This window comes from Strix aluco, chromosome 8, assembly GCF_031877795.1.
Source record: "Strix aluco isolate bStrAlu1 chromosome 8, bStrAlu1.hap1, whole genome shotgun sequence".
NCBI classification, from domain to species: domain Eukaryota; kingdom Metazoa; phylum Chordata; class Aves; order Strigiformes; family Strigidae; genus Strix; species Strix aluco.
Genome location: NC_133938.1, coordinates 9,215,796 through 9,243,518, shown reverse-complemented (window position 1 = coordinate 9,243,518; position 27,723 = coordinate 9,215,796). Strand labels below are relative to the sequence as shown.

The window sequence follows — 27,723 nt, the reverse complement described above, 5'->3', positions numbered from 1 at the left end:
TCCTGAAGACTCAGTTGCCTAAAAAGAAGCTGAATAACCTGCGAATGCATTGAAAAATAATATCCTAGACAACATGTCCATGAGGTGAATCTCCCGCTTGTGTGAAATGGCAGCACTAGGTCTGCCTGCTACAGAGCAGAGGCTGCTTATCACCTACAGGGTGATATCCAGCTGGGAGAAATGCAGTCGATGCCGTGATCCACAGCTCTATTATGGGCGCTGAGTACTCCTTTATTTGCCTATTTCGAACTGATGCCTACCCACACTACAATAACCACATACTTCTCCAGGGCACTGCCCCAAATGGTCATCATAATGGCCATTTCAGGAGTGCTGATGTAGAAGCTGAGGTGAGCACATAACCTGGAGAATCTAAATACACCTCTGCATTCAACACCCAGCGGTCCAGGAAAATAAACCGTTGATGGGTTGTTTTGTGTGCATGCGTGCATGTTCTGCTTTATCAATAGTTATCTGCTGATGTTTCCATTAGAGGAAAATTCCAGAAGTGCAGCGTCCCAGGGGCTTCCAGCAGTGCCTGTGAAGATGCTAGCTTCTAAATGAAGCTTTTATTACCCGCCCACTTACATTAGACACATCAAAACAAGTGAGCATGAGACATCAGGTTTAGGCATCACTGTGAGATCTCTGTTTATCATTTATTTATTTATTTAAAGGGGAGGTTGAACTGACGTGACTCAGTCCTTAGCTCTAGTTCTGCAAAAAGCCAGCCACCAGCTCTGTGAGCACTGCAGTCAAGCCCAGTTCTAGTGGCTGAGGATGACTACTGACACTGCTTTTCTCTCTAGTGATCACTTTTCCAGTTCCCACTGCTGTGTCTGGGGACAGTTACATGGATCTATCCCTCCTGTTTCAGGGTCTGTCCTGATACGCTTATTGAGATCCTAATACCATATGTGCTGCAGGCATCTATATTCTTCTGCCCAGCAGTACAGCACAGCCTGAACAGCTGGTGTTCACGGCTGTTGTCTGCGTGGACAGGGATAGTTGGTTGTGTGAAACAGCACCGGCTGTTTCACGGCTGCTGCAGTACCCAAGTAAGCTCCCCTGCAGCCTGCCAGCACTGACGGATGAGACTAACTGTACGTGCATGAAAGTTCAGAAAGTTGGAGACAGCTTAAAGTTTATCAATTTGAGGGAGGGCAGCATTGCTTTGAAAGTGTTTTGTGATTGTTACTGGAATTTGGGGATGGCTGGGGGTAGTTTGGTTTCTGCAGATGTGAACTCAAAGCAGCGGCAAAGGTTAAGAGTTCAAAGTAGTCTGAGAAAGCGAGAAAGAAGGGGAGAGGGCTGTCAAACATTTAAGGGATTGAGAAGACTAACATGGCTTGATCTTGTAGTTTCTTTCATTTACTTGGCACTTTAAAGACATAAAGTAGTAATTGGACTCAGTAAAGTCTCTAGGACATTTTGTCAGTGCCAATCTCAGAAGGCTCCTCTGCCAGCAATGGCCCTGCTGCCCTTTTCTTTTGTCTCTCTACATTGCTTGTGTTTGCACAGTGGGAAACACCTGACCTGCTGTCCTGAGGGAGGAAGCCCTTAGATGAGCGTGGGTGCAGCCAAGGAAGTAACTACACGAGCTCCTCCGTGGTGCCTTGCAACCCTGCCTTAACCCCAACCTGTAGGAATCCAGTTCTACTGCTGAACTTGGGTCTTAGGAACAGCTTTCTAAAGGTAAGGACAGTTAACCACTGGAATAACATGCCTTAGCACATCAGGAAATCTCCAGACCAGAGGTGTTCATGAACAGGTTAAACCCACAGCAGACATGAATGGTTTAGGTCTAATTAGGTTGGTGTGGTTTAACCCCAGCCAGCCACTAAGCACCACACAGCCTCTCGCTCACTCTCCCCACAGCAGAATGGGGAGAGAATTGAAAAAAAAAAAGTAAAAATTGTGGATTGAGATAAAGACAGTTTAATAGGACAGAAAAGGAAGAAAATAATAATAATGATAAAAGGAATAGAATATACAAAATAATGCAATTGCTCACCATCTGCTGACTGATGCCCAGCCAGTTCCCAAGCAGCAGCCCCCCAGTTTATATAGTGGCATGAAGTCATAAGGTATGGAACATCCCTTTGGTCAGTTTGGGTCAGCTGTCCTGGCTGTGTCCCCTCCCAGCTTCTGTGCCCCTCCAGCAGGGCATGAGAAGCTGAAAAGTCCTTGACTTAGTATAAATACTACTTCGCAACAACTAGAAATGTCAGTGTGTTATAACATTATTCTCATACTAAATCCAAACACAACACTGTACCAGCTACTAGGAAGAAAATTAACTCTATCCCAGCTGAAACCAGGACACTGGTCCTGCATGAATTCTGGAAAAGGAAGCATAGAAGGGCACTTCACCCCATTTTTATCCAGTTCTTAACCAGTTCTGCAGCCCACACAGACCTCATGTTTGCTAAGATTACCAGGAAAGGTAAAGGCATTTTGTGGAGCATGGATGCACAGGTAGACAGACACAGTGAAGAAACTGCAAATGCAAACCTGTGCCGTATGCAGCCACTGAAAAGTCACAAAATGGGAACAACTTGCAGTCAGCATTGATGGAAAGAGATTCAAACCAGCATAGAATAAAAAATGTGCATGTTCTAATAGTAGTCTCTCAAGCCATCCTACCCCCTCTGCGCTGCCTGCCGCCTCCGCAAAGGATGAGCGGTTTCTGTCATGGAAATCAGGCACCTGATACATAAAACCAGAAACAGCAGTAACAGTCTCTCCCTGTGACTGCCTAGCCTGGTCGAGAAATGGCCTGACTCACTCAGCAAGTGCTGAAGGCACGCGTGTGCAGAACCGATGAAGAAAAACAAATCAAAGCAATAACATTTGCATTTATTTCAGGTGCACAGAAGACCCAGGCTTCACTTTGGAGTCAGTATATTGTGAGCACGTAAATAACTGCAACTACAACCAGAACCTACTTTTGTTGGGTGGTTTGTTTGCTTGCTTTTTAACCAGCTTCCTTTCTGCAATTACAAATGCTGTGCTTTTGCTTACAGGAACTCCCTGCCTAGTTTGAACTGCACTTGATAGAAGGCCATTTCCCAGCTATTCCCAGCTATTCCCATCATGGGAGTTCAGCTCATATGAGATAGTAGAAATCCTTTTGGGAGAGTCATGGTGGAAACATCTGGGGGAATTTCTACCTTCACTAGCATCTGCAATTCCCTGTCCTCTCCCTTCCTCCTCCATAGACTCGTTTCTTCATGCTCTATATTTCTCCGTGGAAGTGGAAACCAGAGTGCCCAAGGACCCTCCTGCAAAAACTGTTCTCAGCGCATTCACTCTTTGAATGGCATCAGTGGTTTTGGGGAGATTTCAGGACAATCTGTTTATCCACAACTCTGCCAAATTTCACAGATGTTAGGAAGTTCAAGAATTGTGCTGGGCTCTCTGCAAAATCCCCTGTATTTACAATCCCTACTATGCCTCACACCCCAAAGCCTCCAGCCCTGGTAAGAAAAGAGGACAGAGGAATGGAGAATCTCATAAGCCATTACTAGTTTTCAACTGAGAAGATTCATCGATCCTATTGTGAACAGTCTGCTTAAACTGGAGCCTCTAGAAGCACAGACACAGTCTTGCTCTGTCTGTGCATGGAGGCAATAAAAATCTCAATTTGGAAACCAGTTAGCAGTACAAGTCATTAGGGGAGGTACTAAATGTTGCTGCTTTAATAGCTCACTGATCATTTAATAATGTCACTGCTGCAGAGCATGGTGGCACCATTTGCTCGCTTTTGTTTTGCTTTTTGAAATTCAGGGTCATTCCACTTTCAAGTGAGTGGATTATCTCTCTTTCCCCCTTTTGCCAGACACTGCAAACTGCTTTAAATAATTAGAAAAAGGATGGCTCCTTCAAGTTCACCATCTCATTTTCATAAGGTCCAGTGTCATTGCTTTGGAACAGGAAGAGAAGCCGTGGTGGTAGTAAGGATTTGACAAGGGCAAAACAGTTAGCAGCCCCCACTCATCTTTGATAAGTCCTGTGGGGTCTCTGCCAAGCAGATTGGATCTCTGTTTTTATGTCTCATCTAGAGTACGGCACCTCCATCAATTTGAAACACTGCGCTGGGTTATTAGCTTATGGAATTCATCCAAGTTTAGTCCTAAACAGGATTTGAAATCGTGACCATTCAATCCAGAGGCACCACTGACCAGACCCATGCAAGTCTTTTGTTTCAGACAAACAGCTTTAAGTTATCCTAAAGACAGACAGAGGGGAAGAAAAAAATAGAGAGGGGAGAAAGAGAGGAAGGAAAATGAGACACAAAGAGAAAGATGAATCTTTTTAATAGCTCAAATTAAAAACCAGAAGCAGCTCTTTGTTTGACAAAACTGAATTCTACAGCAAATCTCAGTCCACCAAAACAACAATCCTGTTATTTATGAAAAGAGGGTTATTTTGTGTGGGAGAGTCCCAGATGACTCTGGTCAGCTAGCATACTGTCAGCTTCGTACCATCTCAAGAGAAATATGGATGAGGTTTTCTCATCTTGTTTATAACAGCTTCCATCAATGGATCAAACCCCTTCCTGACTCGAAGAAGAGCTCTAATGGAAAATGGCATTACACAGCTTTAAACCACCATGTTATATCATGCCCAGCCTGATCAGAACTAGTTCTCTATTTTGGCAGAGCCGTTTTCATCAGTTACTGGTTTGTTTCACAGGACTGACACTATTCTCCAATAGAGATGCTGCCCATATCCCATTTAACTGGGGGGCCCACTTCCAACAAAGTATAACTGGGGCAATATAGAGACTTGGTGGCAGGGGTAGGGTAGGGGTGGGGGGGATGAGGGAGAGAGGGGCTATTCTAATATGCTTTTCACCAGCATTTAACACGGTGCAAGTCTGGGTACTGATGATGCATCCTTCCCCAAGACTGTCACTCCAAGGAAACAAGGTTCATAATGTCCAGTACATCTGGTTACATATTTCAGAATCATTATCAAAGGAGGAAGCATCTAAAAGGGAGTGTGGGGAGGGGATAGGATTTACCCTGTCCTCCCCTACTGACTTTCGAGAGAGCAGGACCTGGTCAGCCAAGCTCTAAAGCTTCAGGCTGTTGGTTTTGCAGGGCTGCAGGGTGCACGTGGGTGTGCTTTCTGTGGACAGTCTGCCACTTCCAATGAAAATGGGGCTTTTCATAGCTCCAGTGTAAGAACCAGGCCCGATGTGGGAACTACTGGTAACACCCTCTCATGGTATTCGGCAGGTCAAGCTAGAGAAATGTGACCAGACCGTCTAGCCTTAAAAATCTATAAATGCCCTGAACACAGCCTGGAAATAGCAAGGGGACTTTCCTCAAGGAGAGTATTTCCATTCCCAACAGCCTCAGTTCCTGATCCCAGATGGGACAGATGCTTTTGGAAATGAAATGTAACAGCAATGACGAGTCTTCATTTTTATTCTTCTTCTGTGTTATCAGGGAAGGAACCAGGTGGAAAGATCCCTGACTGACTATTTCAGGCTTTCAGGCCCCTTTCCTGAAATGCTTGATTGTGATAGAAGAAATTACAAAGATGGAGGTTGTGCGCTCTTCTCCCTGAGTAATCAGAGGCCTGTAATTTTCTCTCCTCCTCTGAAAGAGGAGGTTGGAGAACAGGTATCTTGGAGAGCACTGTTTTATCTCTGCCAGGGGGACTGTGCTGCAAAGACCACACTGTATTTTCCATAATCTCATTTCAATATCAGCTATTGCTTCTGCCCTTCTTGTGAACTAAACCAAAACAGGCAGATCCCAGCTAACACCCTGACGTGGGGAATGGAGGGATCTCAAGGCAGAGAGAGAAAAAGGCAAGAAGATGGAAGGTGCTGCACGGGAGCCAGTGCCAGGATAGAGCAAAACACCCCCGGCTATGCTGGGGTGCTGCCATCAAAGGGTGGCAAAGACTTGAGGGGAGCAGAGGGGAGTGTGGAGCAGTGCCTGGGTACCCCAACTCTCCCTCTGCAACACAGTGGCACCAGTGAAGGAGTCGTCCAACCTAACACCTTTTGCTACCGATGAAAACCTCCACGCAGTACTGAGCTGCAGAGCTGCTACCACATGTGGCCGTGAAAAGGGAGGACTTAATTCAGCATGGGATTTGAGACACACAGAGACAGGGAAAGGAAAATCAGGCTCTCCAGAGCAAGCACAGAAAAGAGAGAAGCGAGATATCTCAGACACTGCCAAAGTAACACTGGAAACACAACAGGGCCACTGCCCATTTTTACCTCTGAATCCACATGCCATTTATCAGCACTATGAGGATGATTTTGCAGACACCTCTGACTGCTGCTCCATTATCCTAATGCCATCTTCACATTGCTCTGTGTAACTTACATTTTATCCATCTTATGGTTGGTCCCGCTACACCAGTGGGAGATGGAAATGGGCCCTCCTGTGAATGGTAATATGGCCTAAACTGTAAAATGACCAAAGAAAATGGTTTATTTAATATCTTGACAGCACTGACTCCCAATGAGGTTATCTAAGGGACAGAGGTCAGAAACAAGCTCACAGCTGAAAAACGCAGAAAGGATGAATTTCAGCACCAGTATATTTTAATTCATTAAATCATTGCATCAATATTGTTCTATATGTTGGTATACTTTAGAAATTATATACTTAAAAACTGATTATAACAGCTTCTATCAAATTGTCCCAATTAATTTGGGCCCGCATTTACTAGTCTCATTAATGTCTGATAGATCTTCATTTAGAGTATCAGGAAAACACTAGGGTAAGTCTCTTCTTGTGTTTTTAACATTTCTGGTCTTTGCTATTGTTTAATTCTGGTCACTTGCCAAATCTGGGAAGGAGCCCTTGTGGATTAGCTGACCTCAGCTCTTTCCACAGTCAATGAAAATTACAGAGCTGATTCTTTCTGATACACCAAAAGGGGATGAGTAGAGGGGAAAAAATTTCCAAGTGAAAAATCCAGCATTCAGTATCTTCTCCTGTCACTGATGAATGCTGTCAAAAGCACAAGGGAAAAACAGCATGAAAACTTAAGTCTTAACAGTTTTTGTTTTCAGCTTGGTTGGCAATGCAACAACAGTACACTACTTTCCAATTCTAATTAAAACCCCCCAAATACACTGGAAAATCATGAGCTGAACTTTTTGGGGATCCTCTTAGTCCCTCACGTCTCAGCCCAGAAGATGATGACACCCATTTTTCCATGTCTGACAGCTCCCATTAGACATTCCACTCATGGCTTTGTGCATAACATTCACCACCACCCAATTAAAACTGGTTTCAAGATAAACGGTAGAAAAAGTGTTTCAACACACCAAAGTGTGGATAAACCATTTTTCATCTCTAAATTCTTGGAAGCTCATGAGTTGTATAAATCATAACTAGGCATCAGTAGTCTGTTGCATGCTGCATTTTCCCTCTTCAGCTGCAGCTTGCATTTTCAGACAGGGCATAGACAATAGCTTTGACAAGAGCAATCCTAAAAAGAAGAAAAGAAATATGAGGAATTAAAAAATATGAGTATTGCATTCCCTTGTGACATAAACCTGCATATAACTGGTTTTAAAGTTTCTGAATAGAGGAAAGATAAAGAGAATTGCAGAATGCTGACCATGATTGCAAGACTTACAATGATTTTGGGGGCCCTTCCTCCTCTGGCTATGATACCCCAGGCTCTTCTGTGTCCAAGTGCAACTATGTACACTTGGGAGAATGGGCACTTGCTCTCCAGTGTCTGAGCAGATGTAGAGGACCTCCTGGAACCTACCTTAGATCACCCATCTGAAAAAGGACTCAGTGCAGTGGCTATCAGATGGTTTCTTCTTAAGGACTTGCTCAAAGACCCACTGGATTTCTCCTGCATTCTGTCAGTCTTTGATAAGTCCCTTCAAGACAAGGCAACACCTGCATTTGTATTGGGCAAAATGCAGGGAAGAGACAACTTATCCTCAGGAATTGGCTTAGCTCCTCTCTCAGACTGTCCTGGGAGGAAAAAGGACCATGGCCTCAGAGGCTGTACCTTTAAAAACACTTACAGTCACCAAGTAATAGTCATGCTTCAGCATGTTCAACATTTTGGCTGAGCTCAGTACAAAGTGCAGTGATTTAAAGCTGGGAGATCAGACGGGATTCAGCAAACTCAGAATTATTTATTTCTTTAGAGCAGAAAGTCTGGCTACAGATTATTTACTGCAAATGGGTCTGTTTGGGGGAGGGGAGAAAGGCAAGAGGGTAGAGAAGGGGCAAATTGATTGATTGAAATTTTTCAATTAAAACAAGCAGTTTTTTAAAAAGATTTAAGGCTTTATTGAAAAGTGGGAAATAATTCAAGAATCTGGAGCCCTGCTAAGTGCAGATCATAGAGATGAGGATGGGGGGGGAGAGAAGAAAAGAAAATTTTATTCTCTGGGAGAAGGGAGGGAAGAAAAAAAAAAGGACAAAAAATATCATTATCTTTGTTTCTTCAGCTACGTTAATGTAGTTCTCTCCCTGAGTTATCTCTGGTATCTGCAAGTATTGATCCAGAATAAGGCACTGTGGTGTAGGCTGTAGGCAACAGAAAGCTCTGCTGAGAGAGGCATATTTCCAGGACTGTCAGGAGCACAAAAAAGATCTGGGGCTTGGTTTTGCAATGGGAACTATGTCTGGCCAAACCAGAGACGGGGCACCTGCCCTCTCAGCAAGGACAAGGCTGGGTTGGGGTGGCAGAGTGGGTCCAGCTCAAGGGATGAATCAATGATGAAGGTGTCTTTGAGTGCTTTGCTTGGGATTGAGTGGCACTAAAGGATGACAGGACAACCAGAGTTAAATGAAGCAAAATGAGAAAGAAGGGGCATCGGTTCATGAATGCCAAGACCTCACTTCCGCTTACGTTGCTGACTCAGACGCAAGGGTCAATGCCACACTTCAGCTCAGGCTATCTGCTGTAGCGGGGTTTCCTCCCCAAAGCAGGGACACACATGAGCTGGACCAAAGCTCTCTTCACATCAACTGTAGGTGGTCACTCCAGAGTGGTGTTCATGAACGGGAAGAAGAGAATTAGAGCTGTTACTAGTTGATAGAGAAACTAATGCTATTTTTGTCTTTGTAGGGAATGAGTAAAATATTACTATAATCTCCACACACACCCCCAATTAATTGCCTCTTTGCTATTATAATTCCCATTCCCAGATAAATTTAGCTTTTTCTAAAACGTTTGATTTTTCCTTTGTGTTTTAAATTCAAGCTGGAATGCAGTGATAAGGCACTACACACATATATATATATTTTTAATCTATGCACACACAAATATAGTTATATATAGTCCCTGCCACATATAACACTCCTCTGACTGCTGTCACAAAGCCCTTACTAAAAAAGCTACTCACCCAAGCTGGCTTGTTTTCCTACATCATGTCCCCTGGGAAAGGACTGCTGTCAGCAGGGCGTCTGTGTCCAGATAAAGATGCTGGAAAGGTCTCCAGATCTCCCCTTCTCCACTGCCTGTCTCTTCTCCTCACTTCTCTGATGGGGTGGGAATAAACCATTGCCAAACTTCAGATCCACCAACTCCTCTCATTGAAATAACAGCCTACTTTGCTGAAGTGGATGGAAGTAGACCGCTGTGCAGTTAATGTAGGAGGGGCCCTTGATTTATAAAAGGGGCATCTCAAAGCAAGTGCTTGTGAGGGAATTCAGCATTAACTGGTGGGTCAACCTTAGAGTCACTGCTTTCCCTGGTGAAAATGGCTTTCATAAAAACATGACTGTGACCATAATTTAACCATCAAGTCTGGAATTTAGAGAATCATAGAATGGTCTGGGTTGGACGGGACCTTAAAGATCATCTAGTCCCAACCCCCCTGCCATGGGCAGGGACACCTTCCACTAGACCAGATTGCTCAAATCCCCGTCCAACCTGGCCTTGAACACTGCCACAGGGGCAGCCACAGCTTCTCTGGGCAACCTGTGCCAGTGTCTCACCACCCTCACAGAAAAGAACTTCTTCCGTCTATCTAATCTAAATCTACCCTCTTTCAGATTAAAACTGTCACCCCTCATCCTATCCCTACACCCCCTGATCAAGAGTCCCTCCCCAGCTTTTCTGTAGCCCCCTTTAAGTACTGTGAGGCCACTCTAAGGTCTCCCTGGAGCCTTCTCTTCTCCAGGTTGAACAACCCCCAACTCTCTCAGCCTGTCCTCACAGGGGAGCTGCTCCAGCCCCCTGATCATCTTTGTGGCCTCCTCTGGACCTGCTCGAGCAGGTCCGTGTCCTTCTGATGTTGGTGCCCCCAGAGCTGGACACAGCACTGCAGGGGGGGTCTCATGAGAGCAGAGTAGAGGGGGAGAATCCCCTCTCTCGCTCCGCTGGCCACACTTCTCTTGATGCAGCCCAGGACACGCTTGGCTTTCTGGGCTGTGAGCGCACATTGCTGGCTCATAGTCAGTTTTCCATCCACTAATACCGCCCCCTCCAAGTCCTTGTCCGCAGGGCTGCTCTCAACCCACTCCTCGCCCAGTCTGTATTTGTGCTTGGGATTGCCCTGATCCATGGGCAGGACCTTGCACTTGGCCTTGTTGAACTTCATGAGGTTTGCCCGGGCCCACCTCTTTGGCCCGTCCAGGTCCCTCTGGATGCCGTCCCTTCCCTCCGGCATGTCGACCGCACCATGCAGCTCGGTGTCATTGGTGAACTTGCTGAGGGTGCACTCGATCCCACTGTCCATGTCACCAACAAAGATATTAAACAGTGCTGGCCCCAACACTGACCCCTGCGGATGCCACTTGTCACTGCTCTCCGCTTGGACATCGAGATGTTGACTGCAACTCTTTGAGTGTGACCATCCAGCCAATTCCTTATCCACTGAGTGGTCCGTCCATCAAATCTGTGTCTCTCCAATTTATAGACAAGGATGTCGTGCAGGACAGTGTCAAATGCTTTGCACAAGTCCAAGTAGATGACATCAGTTGCTCCTCCCTTATCCACCAACGCTGTAACACTGTTGCAGAAAGCCACCAAATTAATCAGGCACAATTTGCCCTTAGTGAAGCCATGTTGGCTGTCACCAGTGACCTCCTTTTTGTCCATGTGTCCTTGCATAGTTTCCAGGAGACTAAGCAACAACTTTGCATCTCTCCATTTTCCAGCATGTCACTTATGGCTATAAAAATCATTTCCCCTTCAAACTCTCCTTATAGTGGTGAGGTCTGTCTGCTGCACTGCTCTTTACTCTGGCACAGCACCTATGCAACAAAATGAGAGGCTGGACTGAGTAACACTTCCAGTGGAAAAGATAACAGGTATAGGATGATGTATGTTGGGTTTTTTTGATTTGGTTTGGGTTTTTTGTAAACCCACTTCTTTTATATGACTTTTTTTCCTATTAAACCTTCATATTTTTGAGGCCACATCCTATTTTGCTAGTGGCACAGTCTTACTATCTGCTCGTGTTGCCTATGTCTATCGCCATATTACTAACAAGAAATAATTCCAGGAGCTGTATTTACCTCTATTGACAAGTTCCATTATCATTCTGGAGAATTCTTACTGATCCACAGCTCAGGTGACAGAGCAGCACCAACCTCTGCATGACCTGGAGAGACTTCCTCCTTCTCAGATCCAGTTCTGACACTGATGTTCACATTGACTCACCAGGGAATATTCATCCACGGTGCCAAAGGATGTTTGCTGCAGCTGTTGACCCTGATGCAGAGGGCTGGGGTTGACTGACTCTCTTCACTGAGCAGCCATCTCTAGTCACTGCAAAGCCAGATGGCTGAGCTCCCAGCTGCATCTCAGGCTCTTGCGAGAAGCAAGAGTTTGGCTGTGGAGTCACAAAGCTGAGTTAGACTCTGCCACTCCTGAAGTTGGTTTAATTGTCTAGAGACTTTAAGTGCTTTGGAAAGGATGAATTCCCGAAAGCCTAAGGAGGAAAAACTGAAAAGATTTGTGGAGTTTCGACCACAGAACAGTGAAGCGAGAGAGTGTACAAGTAAGTAAAGGCTGCTGTAAAATAGGATAAACTTTTCTGCATATGCTGGTGATGGGACAAGAAACAATGGCCTTAATTTACAATAAAACAGACTGAGATTAGATTTTGGGGGAAGCTTTCCAGCAATAAGGCTAGTGACGCACTAGAAAAATATCTCCTGGAGAGGCTGCGGCATCCCATCTTAAGACAGAATTAGGAAAACAGCTATCAGGAGAAGGGAAAGGAGGACCAATCCTGTCTGAGGACAGAAGGGTGGGAAAAGGGTTGCCCCTGTAACTCAGTTCCTTAAGTTCAGATTTTGTTGTACAATAGCACTCTCCATGGGGGTTTTTCCCAGTCCTTGGCAAAGCAGATATGACAAGTCTCTGCTCCTTTTGCACTGCCAAGAAGAGTAAGGGACACAGATTCACCCCTTTGTACCCCACAAGCCCCAAAAGACCACCATTACCATCTCACCACTCACCACTATGGCCTGTGATTGAAAATGCAGCCCCTCCTTAAAGGCACTGTGTGCTACCATCTTCAGTGAGACTAAATCCCAAGTCCCCTGCCCCACATTCATCTGCTCCTTCTGAATTCAAACACTGTTCTTCTTTAAAAGCCTCTCTGCCTTTTGCTGCTAATTAAAATATTGGTTGCACTCTGGCTTGCTTTTCCAAGCGGTCTGGACAGCATTGCAGGCAGTTCAGACAAACAAACAACCAAACAAACAGAATCCATTAGGAACTGCCACTGCTGACTGTCGCCCTTTCGCATACATCACATTGAAAAGGTTAATGCTTCCCAAAAGGGGTGGAAGAGACGGGCGGAGGGGAAGGGCAGGAGGGATCCAATCCTGCAAGGACCAGATGTCAAAGATGCTCAATACTGCACAGAATGGGCTCCCCCACGAGTAAGGCAATTGCCCATCCCTTGGCAAAGCTTCCCTTTGAGGGATCTATAATTTATTAGGGAAGGTGGAGTGCTGAATAAATTGTGCATAGAGATGAAACAGTGATGATCGCTAACTCAAATCCCTAGGAGCTTGGCATTTTCAATCTTTAGCTCCCATTTGTGTCCCCCTGGTCCCTACTAAGTGAGCAAGCCAAAGAGCTGAATATCGACAAAACATAATGAGCTCATTGAGATCTAAGCATTGCAATTAGCAGGGTGGAACGGAGCAGAGGGGCTGGGAGGCAGACTGTAATTATTTATAATGTTGATAATCACTTACATGTAGTTAAAAATATAAATACATCCCAATGCTTGATGGCATTAACTACCCTTCAATTAGCTCTATGCCCAATAAGTAAGTGATACCCAAGTACTTACAGGAGAAAGGCTAAAGGCCTCTGTCTTGTGGCTGTACTCAGCAGGAACTACAAACTGTTGGGGTAGGTGGGTGGAAGAAGAGTATTTAAAGGAGATACCGTCATGATAGCTCCCATCACTAGCTATTGTTGCTAAAGGAGTTGTGGAGAAGGACAGCTGAGACAAATGGCTCATGTTCACATAGCGGTAGATCACCCTCTGCCACCTCCTTTCATAAATTTCATAAATCCCATCTTTTGGATATCTCCACAGGTTCTCACACAGATGACCAGAATCTGATTAAGTCAAGGGATACCAGTACAGAGCGCCCCACCAGAGGTGAGGAGTCCTTTGCTGTGTGACAGGCTGGTATCTCTATGCTGCAGTCACAAAAGGTAACCATGGCATATTACAGTGCTACTTGAACTATCATTAGAAGCACTCGAACTACAGCATCATGTGTCCGTGCACAGCTCACCTCATGCTATTTCTCCTGTGCCTAAGCCAGCTTGTTTATATAAATAACCTGAGTACCTCTATGCTACAGATATTTCCCTGCTCCTGAAGATTTTAACTGAAGTGACTCTTCCACAAAGTCATCCGGTCTGGATGATTTCAGAGATGGATAATCAAATCACTTTACTTTCTTGCAATATTCCATCTCTTTGTGGATATTGAATCAAAATGTCTCTCTTGCCAAAACATTAGAGATATCATGAAAGAGTTGGTCCAAATACAGCCATGCTTTACCAGTCAGAAGGAAGGGAGAGCAAGCAGTGGAAAGCAGCATCTGGGAGTGTAGGCAAGATCAGGGAAGATTATGTACTTGAGAGCTGATCTAAAGATCAAAACCACACCTTCACCTGAACAGTAAGCAGAAGTGACCCTTATCATCTCCAGAGTGCACTCCATTGGCATAAAAGCAAAGTGTAAGTCAAGTTTTAATGGAAAAACAGGTAGGAGTGAAACTACTAGGGAGGGGGAGATTATGGTACATCAAAAAGAAAGACATTTTCGTGGGGAGGAGTAGACAAAACCCCAGTCTGCCTGTACCATTGATTTCCTTCCAGGTGAAGGGAGCATTTAACACACTGAGGTTAAACTTGGACTCTTCTCAGTGCAAATGTACAGAAAGGGCAGCAGTGGAGAAATGGTCATCAGAGTTTAGTGAGGGAGCTTAATGAAAACATGGAAAATGTGGAAAGAAAAAACAAAAGAAAAAAAAGAAAAGTAGGGAGAACAGAAGCAGACTGTATTGCAGTTGAAAAAGCTCTCAGAAAATACAGGCAGTGTTCAGTGAAACTGAAAGGGGAAAAAAGCAAAACCAGAGTAAATGGAAATTGCTCAAAGGTAATCGAATGTATGTCCAAGCACTTGTGTTTGTCAGCTAGCAATAAATGCACTGCCCGCAAAAGCAAGCCAGTATCAGAAAAGGGAGGAAGTGCAAAAAGCAATCAGGGGGAAGCAAGAAGCATATGCAAGCAGGGCTGCAGTGCTGTAGGGTATAGGAACAGGAGATGAGGGACAACAGGTTAGAGAATGAAGCTGTGAGGCTGGAAATGAGGCAGAACTATGTATCTTGAACTGCATTCAAATAGGGCCCTTAGGCCTACCTCGAGCATGCTGGAAACCTGAAGGAAAGGCAGCTGGACCATGCTGTAAGGGCCTGGCAGTGGCCAGGAGAGTTGATGTGTTTGGGACTGTGTTCTGGTAGAATAACCATTCAGTTTAGTAAGAAGGTACGGGAAAATGGTCCTTGCTCTGTGTATGACTTTGCAGGGATTGAAGCAGCTAACATAGAAATATACCTAAGCTATTCTATCAGACAAAGAGCAGAGAAAGCAGAAAGGACAGGTAATTTCTGTCCTCTCTAGTAAAACCCTACAGAGAGCAGGAATAAAGGATTCTTTCACAAGAAATACCAAACCAGGTCAGACCAAACCTAACTTACTCCAACAGCCTGTCTTTGTCACCAGCCAGTGTTCAAAGGAAGAATATAAGAGCGAGGGGCTCTCCCAAGTGAAGAGACCCTTCTCCTGGTAAGAGGAGCAGTATTGCTACCTCAGCAAGGTGCTGTCCCTGATCTGAGCAGATCAGTTAACTGCCCCAATTAGCTTGGGCACAGGACTGGAGAAACATTGCTCAGCCATTTTTAGGACCAGTTTCCCCCCTCTGTTGCCAGGAAAGCCTACCAAGAACCAAAGGGAACACTACACAGGCACAACTTCCAAGTACTGAGCCAGGAATCAACATTCGCTGCATTTTCTTTGAAGTGGTGTTTCCAAATGCAAAAATTAATGCAGAACTTATGAGGCATAAAGAGCTAGTCACAACAAATAAAACAATACCTGCCAATAGTAGAAACTTTTCAAAGGCTGCCAAGGTCCTCCATTTGTAGATTAAAAACAAAGTGCAAAAGGGGATGTGATGTTTGCAACCCCACCAAGGAAATGCAGCAGCAGAAATAAGAAAAGGAACCATTTCCTCACTTGGTCCATAAGAACATGCCTGTCCTTGGTCAAGCTGATTCTTGCATGAGAGGAGACAGCCTAGACACATTGTCTGGTGAGGGGACCAAGGAGGGCATAGCATCAAAAATCTTTCCACAAAAATTTTCTGAGAGAAAATGCCTCTGCTTTAGCTACAATTGTGCTTGCCCTTCTCACAGTTTGCAAGAAATAACTGTTCTGCTGGCTCACCTCTCACCACCACAAAGTGATGTCTCACCCACGTTCAGCCAATGCACACACAAGGAAACAAACCCATGGGAGAGGAGAGCCCACTTGAAGCAGATCATCTGTCAAAACATACCTCCTGTGAAGAACGGCTTGCAATTGAACAACCACCCAAGAATTGCTTAGCAAAGTAATTTTGAGCTGATGTAGCTGAGAAAATGTGGGTCTGTTTGCAGATCATTTGTCAGGCAGAAGAGTATGCCAGACTGATCAGAGAAGGCAAAAGCTGTCAGAGGAGCCACAGTGTGTCCTGTTGCTGAAAGGGCACAAGAGCTGAGACCTGGCCCTTCTGAGCCTCTCAACCTGCACTTTTTTGCTTTTCCAGAAACACCTGAGCTGATTGCAATTTGGGTGTTTTTTTTTGTTTGTTTGTTTGTTTGATTTTCTTTTTAATATCAAAGCAATTATAGGTACTTTTTGTTTTCCAAATTGGGTCTTTTCAGAAAAGAACATGTGTTAGTAACAACTACTATTTAAAATATATAGAGAAAATTAAAAATAGGTCCTTTCCAGTCTTGTAACATGGAAACAACCTCAGTATTTCGATGTTTTCATTGCTACAATTTTTTCTCTCTTATGCAACCAGATCAACTAATTCGTTCTGACTAAAGCATCTGCTTTAGCAACACCTGATCTACAAGCCAGGGAAACCAACAGAGAGAGTCCTACTTATTTCAGTGTGCTTTGGAGAAGTTTCATGTTGGATTAACCAGTAAATCCAGTCAAAAACCTAGAGAACAAGGGTGAAAGTAATTCAGGCTCCCCAAAAAGGGGTGAAGAGATTCTGGCAAGCAAAATCTGAAGGTGGCAAGGTGTCTAGATCAACACCCTTTCACTTGCCTGTGACTCTTGCAGTAACCTGACATTCATTAGATCAGTTTATGACAGAAGGAGCCAGCTCAGCTGAGCCCACAGTGGCTCCACAGTCCTGCTATTCCTGTCCCAAGAACCTGATTCATTTATTGCACTGTTTTTCATGCATGCTAAAATCCCCTTTATTCTTCTCTGTGCTGCTCTTGCCTTTGATTGTACAGAAGGGATTTCTAAATGCTTATTTACTACCATCCTCTTATAATTCCTGTATCTTGGAGGAACGACAGAGCAGTTCATTTTGAAGCAGGATGTTCATCTTTTCGACGGCTAGCATAGACTGGGGCATCAATAAATTAAGGGTTCTAGGGATTAATTGATTGGAACAAGGTTGGTTAACTTTATGACTAAATGGGAACTAATCTGCTAGCAGACAGACTGGAGCTGGGTTACATTTGTACTCAGTGAGTTTGGGCTGTGAAAATGAAAAATTGATGATGATAATAATAATACAAACAGGGACGCCGAACGGAAAAGGAAAAAGCTTTTTCTCCCTAAAGAAAATGTACACAGGCTCTGTTAGATCTGAAATGATATCTCCCTCAACCTCTTTTCTTTGTGAAAATCACTACTTCTGAAACAGAAATTCTACTGAAGGAAAGATCCTATTATCAGCAGCAGTCACATTTCACAGCAATGTGATTAACTGCCGGTCACATGGTCCCCTCACCACTTGTAGACAGCTCAATAATTTTAACGAGGAAAGAAGAGCGTCTTTCTCCGTCTTCCTTCCTTCCTTCCTTCCCTCCCCTCCCCCTTCCCTTTTTTCTTTCTTTCTTCCCCTCCCCTCTCCCCCTTCAGATTTCCCTTACAAGGCAGGCAGTTGAAGCTGACCCTTAAGGAAAACCCCACTGGGACCTGGATATCACTTATCAAGTCTAAATATGCTGTCCTGGCCCAGGTTGATGTGAAGTGCAGCAGCCACATCTCAGAAATCTCCCCCTTTCAGAACAAAACCAGTCACCTTGGCCAGGAAATGTACTACCTCCATCACAGTCACACTTCAATCACCAGCCTCTCCCTTGTCTCAGCTCCTGTCCTTGGTTTGGAGTATTTACAGCCCATCTGTCTGTCTCAAACACACTTCTCACTCAAGAGGGAAATTAATCTCTCCTTCTCTCCCCTCTCTGCTTTCTCTCTCCTTCTCCCTCCCCCTTCCCCCAACACTTGCAATTTGCCATGAACAGCTTCCCTTTTCTCATCTAAAATTCTCGATGACTTTGAAAATTGACTGCACCCACACACCTGGGCACGGCGAGAGATAATTGATTGCATTTTTATTTCGTCTCTTCCCTAAACTGTTTTCCTTGCTAATGGCCAGTTCTGTGCCATTTTTTTTTTAAACTGACACTCTGTGTGAGGGACTGAGGGAAAGAAAGAAATAACCAGCTGCTGAATATTGTCTCTTCTGCCTCTCTAAGGAATTAAAAGCTCAGTGAGTGATGAGGATCTTGCCTGAAGATGGATCAGATCTCACAGGGTCCAGGTGATAGAAGGCTTTGCAGGCAGACTCTCTGGGGTTTTGCAAAGGGGCATGTCCTGTGGCACTGTTAAAAGCAAAGGCTGCACAGCCAGTAGCTAGAGTCACCTCTACATTTTCCTGTTTCACCATCAATATTTAAGTTATTCACTGCTTCTGCACTCTACAAATGGAGCAGGCTCCCTATTTTACGAGCAGGGAAACTGAGGCATGGTGGAGAAGGGTGATTTCCATGAAATCTCACGAGTTGGGAGGCACCACAACTAGCAAAGCACAAGACTTGGCGTTGAGACACGCAGATTGTCCACTTTGGTATCAAGTAAGGACAGAGAAACCAAAATATTCAGGTATGGACATTGACCTTGGTTCGTAAAGCCAAATGAAGGCTCTTAAAAAGACAGCCAAGCTTCTCAGGTAAAATACTGGCTGTGATGTCTCCAACTCAGTTTCCCCATTACAATAGTAATAGGCCAATCTGACTGCGAATCTGTCTGTCATCATCAGGAACTGGTGGCAACTCTCTTATGCCTTTCAGGTGAAAGAGTATTACTGGCACATCCCAGCAAACCCCTGCTTCTTCTCCCATCCTCTTCATATAGAAGAGAAAAAAAAAAAAAAGCATCAGTATTGGTTAATTTGATGAACGACTCAAAACCCACATCAAGGCAGCCTTTCTGAATAGCCCACAAACCAGGGCATAAGAGGCGGGGAGCAAAGGACAAAGACAGGAGAGAGGCAGAAACCAAAAACCACAAGTCACTTAATGTGGGAAAGCAGCACTTAATGTGAGGAAACCTGTGCTAACTAGAACTGCTCTAACGCATATGCAAATCTAACTACAGAGGGAGACTGAAATTTGGATGCAGGGATACAGGATAGGTTTCATCAGAGGAGTGAAACAGAATTGGTGAAGCAGTTGAACCAAAAAGGCATCTGCTGGTTAGGTGAGTACTTCTCACTTGTGTCTATCCGCTTGAGGTTTTTCTTCTTAACAAAAGTTGTTTTTCCTGAGTGGTGACTCTTACTGCAGAGGAAAGTGCTGAGGGAAAAGCACAAGTTTCTGGGGTGTGCTGGGGCAATCCATCTGCAGCTGAAGGCCCAGCAAGATCAGTCTGGAGACAGATGGCAACTCAGGAGAAGCCACCTTTCAAATGACATGCAGTCATTTGACCCTCAAATTCTACAGACAGATTCTGTGTATTCAGATTCCCTGGAGCAACTGAACATACCCCTGGGCAAACTCACATTTATATCTTACAAACCCAGTAATAACTGAAAAAAAAGACCACAGTCCATGGTTTAGGGGAGATCATGAGCACCTTATAAAGCATTTCTCTTTAAGAGTCTATGTCTAGCTATGCAAGGAATAGAAATGGGGCTGCTAAGGAGAAGGGAGGAAAAGGGCTGGATTCAAAACTGCAGTATAATCATCGCTCAGATTTCCATGCTATCCATGGCCAGCAAGACTCTGGCACTGAAATCAGCCTTCAGCTTAATCCTATGCCTGGGAGCTCAAGATTAAGGAAAAAGTTGAGAGGATTTGCAGTTGTACAAGATCTCTGCAGTGTAAGATGTAACTGGATTTTGCCAGATTGCTTGCCAAAACTTAAAGGTATTTTGCCACTATGCAGTTTAAAATATACCCTGTGCGTTAGTTTCCTTTCAAGTCTATGCAGCAAAACTTGATCCAAAAGAAATTTCTCCTTCTCTGTCCATGGCTATAACCTGTCCAGCAAACTGTGAGTTTGCACTTACAAGGGCTAACCCAATTTACCTCAAGTCTCATAAGGCCAAAGATACTCTAACATTTTGCTAATCTGTAACAGGAACATCCTTCACTTCTAACCTTTCCAGCACAGATCAGCTGATTACATACATCAAATACTGGTGCCAGAGATGAGTGAGAGCAGGAACAGTGGGAAATAAGATTTAGCCCCTATCTTCATTTAATTTTTATGATCAAAATGTTTCAAAACCCAGTTATGTCTAAGGATATCCTCAGGTTGGATGAGGGTGTCAGGCAGAAACTAGACCCTTCTTTTCTCTTAGCCCATTGCAGAAAACAGAAAGGACAGGCCAGTGCTTCCAGGAAGGCAGGACAGGTTCCTAAGGATCGCTTCCTGGGCATGCATCTCTGAAGGATTTCGAGGCAAGACTTGCCCAGCAATAGCATTTAGAGGAGGGTGGGTGATATTTTTAGGAACACCATAGGTTTGTTTGAACTATTAATCCTGTCTATACAAAACTGTTTCCTCTTCTATTTCAGTAAGTACCTAGTTCCTCTCCAGTTTTATACTCCTAGATGTTTATATAACCTTCACTCAAGGATCACAGATTTAAGCATAAACATGTTTGATCCTTTCCTTTCACCTCTTCCATGTATTTCTGTAACTGCAAGAATGGAGAAGCGCTCCCCGAGGCAAGCTTCCCTCTCATCAGCTTGCAGCGACCTCAGGTCACAACCTCTCGCTTTGCCAAATGTGTGCAAACACAAAATTTGTACAGGGCTGCAGTTCAATTCAGTTTTAACATTCCCTTTAAAAGTCAAACCTTCTTGTTATTTATTGTCAGTCTTGAGACAAAAGCAACAATAACCATTTCTGGCATGCTAACCTGCCTCAACTTGCCCTGCTTTCTTGGCTATCCCCAACATTACCAAAAAAACATTTCCAGAGCTGGTGGCTGTCAACAAGAGTTAACTTCTACTGGCCCTACACAGCTCTATTCTCAGAGGTGCCTGATGGCCAACAATTGGCAAGTTCTCTATTTACTAACTGGAGATCAACCTCCCTTTTTCTGCACGCTCCATTAATAAGAATTCCCAAGCAAAAGGACAAAGAGGTCTAAACCCCAGCGCAGTGGGAAGCCGCCTTCTGTGTCCAGTAGGCCCTGGATCAGGCTCCAAACCAGGTAGCAATTACTTGAAAAGAAATACCTGTTGTAATCTTTGGAGCTAGCATAGGGCAGACAATCACTCGCAAGTGTTAACCTTGGTGCTGGTCTGCCAGCAGCTCAGCTCCCTTTCCTGCCTTACAGCATTATTTTGGGAGTCAGCCATCTCCAACTCAAGTACTGGGCATGACCTTCTGCACTCCCGTGGGAAAGGAAAATCTTAAATTTGAAACCCAAAAGGTGCAATCTCCAATGGGCCACATGCCTCTGACTCTCTCAGCAAGGGTTTGTGTCTTTGCAGCCAGGCTGTTTTGGTTTGTTTGTTTTTTGTTGTGTTTTGTTTTGTTTTTTTTTTTTTTTACAAATACATTTCATACAAGAGGGGAAATGTAACAAACAAACCATTTAATTAGCAGGTACTGCAGAAAGCAAGAAAAGAGGAATGCTGTAGAGAGTGAATGTATTTTTTCTCCATTTATTTCACACAGACAGAAGTGTTAGTGACAGCAAAAGAAGTAATAGTAATTCCCAAAAGAATAATTAAAAAACAAAACAAAAAACCTTAACAGTATCTGTTTATAGACAGCCTGTAAAATGAGCAAGTCCCTACTTGGCCCAGACAGTATTTGATCTGTACTAGAACTGTCCTCTTTGGGATATCATATAAATGCAATTGATCCTTCCACTGAGGCTCAGATTTACACTGATCATGCCCACTCTCACTAATGAATATCCCCATAGGGTAGCAGGAAAAACAGACTTTTGGAGAATAAGTATGCAAGTTAAGCACATAGGTAAATTTCTCATATTTCTCTTCCCTTAACTAGAGTCCAAATGAGCAAATATTTTAATCTCTACAGATATTCCAAAACTTCTTTTAAGTGGTCTGACCTTGGTTGGAGCCATGATGGAGTCACTGCTATGACTCCACTGCATTATAGACCTACTCAATGGTACCTGAGGACCACCAGCCTTAAACTTGTGGCCTACCCAATGGTGCTCTGCAATGTCCTGAACAGTCAGAAACCACAGCTCACACAAGTTGTACATGACCTGAGCATGGTTTGATTCCAGGAGAGCACTATGAAATCCAGAAAGATTTCAGTGGTTCCCTGTCCAAAAAGGCTTACCACTCACAGTAGTCACAGATACTTAAAAAAAAACAAACCCTGTTTTTCAATCCAGAGAAGGATTCAAATAGGTCTTACTACTCACAAAGCCAGAGAATATACAAACCCTGCATAGGAAGAGGAGTGAACAAGAGAGTACCCAGTGTAGCTTAAAATTCATGCTGCTTCTGTAGGCTTTGTCTTCTGGAGCAGGTGAGATCTGAGTGAGCTACTCTGCATGGAGCACTGCAACCACCGTGCCATTAGGCTCTGAACCTGCCAGAGCTAACAGAAAAACAATATGTAATTACTGTGTTTGCAAATGCAGAGATGTTGGGACTCTTGTGTAAATAAGAGGTATCCTTAGCCACAGAGAGGTGAATTTAATGACATTTAGTAGGAAAAGCTACAAGTACAGCGTGATGGAAATGTCAGTTACCCTCTAAATGAGAAGAATCAGACCCTGAATATTCAAAGAGGAGGAGCCCATTGAGAAAGCATCTGAGAGAGAAAAGACAGCACAGTCATTTGAAGTACAGATACTGTCAGTATCTGAGGCTGCAGGAGGCTTTAAGTGAAAAGGAAGCAGAGAGATCCCAAAGGCCATCTTACATCCCTTCGAGATGACCGACACCAAGAAATGAAGGGAGAGAGGACACACTAGAGTTCCAGCATGCTCACCTGCATCCAGAGCTCTCTCAAATCTAACTTTCTTTAAAGCACCAGAGGCTGACAGGTGAAGATGATCTGTCTCCAAATGGAGAAGAACAGGCATTTTAAGTCTGCACCTGCCATGGCCAGAAGCTGATAAATACATCTCAGCAGTTGTGTCAGGCTTTCATATGGACTGAGCCTGGGCTTTAGAGGGGAAAAGAAGGTCAGGTGGGCACCTGCAAAATGCTGGAGAAGGTCAGCCTGGTGCAGATAACCATTTGGAAAAGCAGAAAAGCATATCCACAGTGTGCATTATGCAGCTGAAGGGAATGTGATGGTCTTAGGTCCATTTGCCAGTGGAAATGTGTCCACAAGACAAAACCTGCTGCCAGGGTTGGCACCCTTGTTGCATATTTTCACAGAGAAACAAGGCACTCAGTGGGCTATTGAGAAGTCTTTACTTTTCACCTCTAAATCTGGTCCCTCCAGATGAGGGCTAAGACACAGTGGCATGGGTAAGGTCTCATGTGGATACATTTTTCTGGGCTGTTAATTTAGCACTGAATTCACACACATGCATAACATTCTCATCAGAAGACATAAAAGCAATTCCTTGTATGTGTCACACCATTCACAGTATCTCACAGCCACTCTCTGAAGCATTCAAATACAGCACAGTCGACCTACCGAGACTTAGAGACACTGGGTCACCTTTGAATGCACAGTTACTAGCCCGCCCCTACACCCTGGTGGCCTGGCTGGTAATGGATGTTTCAGGGAAGAGCCCAGAAACACAGAAACTGTCTCACACCAATTGCATTTTAGAGCATTGTGCTCCAAAAAAGACGGTCTGCACTCAACAGCTCTCCAGAGCAAAACAAGCTGGAGGCAGCTGAAAGCACCCGCTTCTTCAGGGAAACCGAGACCTGCCTCCTGGTATCTGAGAGAGATCCTTTTGAAACACCCAGCTGCAGCATGGTAAATAGAAGTCTGTCTTGCTATACTACATTCTCATTCAACTTGGGCAAACACTTCTGCCACGGCTAGAAGACAGTGTCGATGATGCAAATTTCCTGAGCTAGGAATTTAGTCACTTGTGACTGCGTTGTTCTACTCCTACCTCTTAACCTCAGTCAAAATCCACTCATCTACCTCGCTGAAACGAGTCGATTCCTTCTTGCTATTTTCTGTAAAGAATATAAACATCACCAAGTGACAACAGTTGGGTTCTCTCTGTCAATGTTTGCAACCATTTCATGACACAGTCAGTGGACATGGGGTCAGACAAAACCATGAAGTGAGGTCTTCTGAACTCAAGCCATCAGTGTTTGCACGAAGAGCAGCAAACAGGAGGGCATTTGAAGCATGCACATTCACACAAGTGCATTTTCAGTGAGCATCAAACCTGTAATGCACATCCACAAGGTGCTTCATACGTACGCACAATGCAGCACCTGCATGTGGCTGTGCCCCCCTTGGCTTGGCTGAGCGTACCACATCTGCTGACCAATGCAATCAAAATGGAATTGACCCACCTGAGCTTGTGTTTACTTGCCTTGCTTCATGCCCACTTGTGGAACAAAGGGTCTGTCAGTTTGAAACAATTAGTGTTTTCTCTTTTCAAAGCCCCAATAGAAATGGAAAAGGTGAGAAGGAAAAGGGGAAAAGGGGGAAAAAAAGGGGGAAAAGGAACAACAATTTACCTTAATGGTACAGTTTGGTTGAGAATTAAGTGTTCATGAAAATTTGAAAGCTAAAGTCCACTTTTTAATTCACAGACCAGCTGCAGCTCAGCATGCCAAGGCGAGGTTGGACGGGGCTTTGAGCAACCTCATCTAGCGGAAGGTGGCCCTACCCATGGCAGGAGGGTTGGAACTAGATGATCTTTAAGGTCCCTTCCAACCCAAACCATTCCATGACTCTATGCCAGAAAGTGCCATTGTGTGTCTCATTTGCTGAAACACCTCTTTCCTAGCATGATGATGACTATACTCTTCTGTAATTCAGTTTAATTGAAATTCTATGCCTGTTAAATTCTGAGTCCTATATTGATCAACATATGTCAACTGTGGAAAATTGTACTAAATTGTGTTGTTTTACTGTGCAGCAGTCAACTGTCCATTGGTGTCTGAAGTCAGTTTATTTCACCTACTCAAAATTGGACCTGGACTGATATTACATCTAGAATTGGATTTTCTGTTCTTGATTTTTAATAACTAGGATTTGTACCACATTCAGAGACATAAACAGAGCCAGCAATTTGGGCTGTGAATCCATCAACTCTTATGCATGAAGCAGAGCCTTGCCTGGCTAGAAGCTGCATGGGAAACCTCCCAGGACTAGTCAGCTTGTACAAGATGGTGCTAGAGTTTCAACAAGCAGCTCGCTCCCCTCTCTGCCAATCCTGAACTGATCCCATTACACAGGGTACACGGCACTTAAGTATGCTTCTGACCGTATTTTTCGCACAAAGATTTTCCAGGCCTTCTATTCCTGTTCTGAATGATCCCCTGGGGCTTGCTGCAAGAATCATGATGCCGAAATGTTGTATCCTGAGCAGTGGAACATGTGATCTTCTAATCCAGGCAAGATTCCCCCCAAATATAAAGCAGGAAGAGAAGGATAAAATTATGTCAGTGTATATGCAGAAAGCAGATAAAACCATAAAGAGACCCAAATGCTGGTTACTACACCAGCATGGAATTTAAGCAAACTGTGTTACATGGGATCATCGTTTGGGGCTTTTGGCACACCAGTCACACTAGCCTTCAGGAACCATAATTCAATATCTAACACTCAAGCAAATGGAAAGAGGTTAGAGATCACATTTCAGAGGTTAAAGACTTTGAAACTTTCCATGGGTGAATTTTCCGCCAGAGCAGTTCTCTTTGTGGGGCTAACAGGTGACTTGTAGAAGAGGCAAGTACGAATATTTTTTCCTCTGCAGCCTAGTGCTAAGGATGCTTCCCTGTGTTTCTGAAATTAAAGTGAATTGAAGGCACTGAATAATGACAAACAGACTTTGGGATCTAGAGACTGTTGCTGTATGAATATTTTCTCCTTTGTATTTATTTCAGCTGGAAGTAACTAGCAAGGTTACTTTCTTTCTCCCTCCAGTCACTGAATAACAAAATCTTTCTGCAAAATAACAGAACATAGTTCTCCATTCTTTACAACTTTTGGATTTGCTGTTCCTAGATCTTCCAGGTTAACTGTCTATGGCCTAACCTCAAAAGCTGTCAATGGTGAAAGAGGAAAGTGCAAAGAAGAATTGGCTAGACAAGAGAAACAGAGAATGAGAGAGAGTCAGTTTTACCTATCTGTTGCTAGACAGAATCTGGCTGTAGCTGTCTTTTCCGTTGTTAGCCAATATAAAGCCAGTTAAGTGTCCCACACTGGTTCTTCCTGGACAGTAAGATGTTGCTTTAGGCTGACATATTTCAGCATGGAGAATCTTTGATGAATTCTACTCATTTGCTTTTGAGGAAGGGTTATAGGGACAGGCTGAGCAGTGTTATCGATGACAAGATTGGAACGGACACTCTGAAATGCACAGCTCTTTTATCAGATAGCTAACCCTCCAGCTGGGCGTGGGTGGGAGATCCAAGGAAGTAAATTGCCTGTCACAGAGCTTCTCTGAGTCACACTAGTGATCAGATGGCCGCTGGGCCTACACCTGCAGTCTAGCAGAGGAGCTGGAGATCAAATGGACCTGTTAAAATGAAATTCAAACACAGAGACTTCTAGGAAAGGACTGTCTCGGGTTATCTAGCTTCTCTATCTGCCCTAGGTTGCTCTGACAGCTCCTGACAGATGGGTGCCCCCTTTGTTCTGAAGGCAGCAATGGGGATCCCTGAGCCCATCCCAGTGCTTAAATGCAAACCTTGCTATCACACCCGTAGTACTTTCTTCATGTCTCATACAAATCCACCCCTTGCTTCAGGTTAAGCGCATCACTCCTACTCTTAACTACCATGGCCATGGAGAACAGATTATTGCCCTCCTCTTTGTAGTCATACAGCTATTTAAAGAATGTAACATGTTCTCCCTCTATCCGACTTGTTCCTGTGCTAAACAACCCTGAGTTCTTTTGACCTTTCCTCTCAAATCCTGTTTTCCAGATCTCCAATTGTTTCTGCAGCTCTTCTCCTGACCCACATTTTTGTGAAAAAACACACCCAGAACTAGTGCTCTGGCTGTGACATAACTAATGCTGAGAAAAGCAGGGGGGGCATTCCAGTACCTGTTTTCAAGAGAGAATGCTGGTTTCCCACCACAACAGAATTTATGTCATATGATCCACAGTTCCCCAAACCTTTTCATAACTAGTTTGCCACCTGCCTCAATCTGTACAGCTGATTCCTCCTGCCTATATATAAATCCCTGCCTTTGATTTCACTGAATTGCATCCTCCCTCCCTTTCATTTTTTTTCGGAACATTTCTCCAATTTGTTTGATCTTCTCAAGTGGAAGCTCTTGCACTGAGCAGCCTCTACAAATACACAGTGCAGTTTAAATTCCCCAGTGTTAAAAATATATGCTTGACTGTAAAACACTCTACTTTTTATATGGAAATAGCAGCTCACTGGGACAAAAGTGGCATTGCATTGTATGGCATGCTGAAGCAATCTGGGAAAAAGAAAAAGTAATACATACCAAAAATAAAAATACAAGGTAGATAAATAAATAAATAAAGCCAATGGGATTGAATTTACAAACATATCAAAA

The 27,723-nt window shown here is 44.0% G+C and overlaps 1 protein-coding gene across 1 annotated transcript in view; it reads right to left on the bottom strand.

Moving 5' to 3' along the window:
- The window catches only part of LOC141926403 (BEN domain-containing protein 5), a 971,122-nt gene that overhangs the window by 16,507 nt on the left and 926,892 nt on the right, over positions 1 to 27,723 (bottom strand). The gene's annotated exons all lie outside the window — the stretch shown is intronic.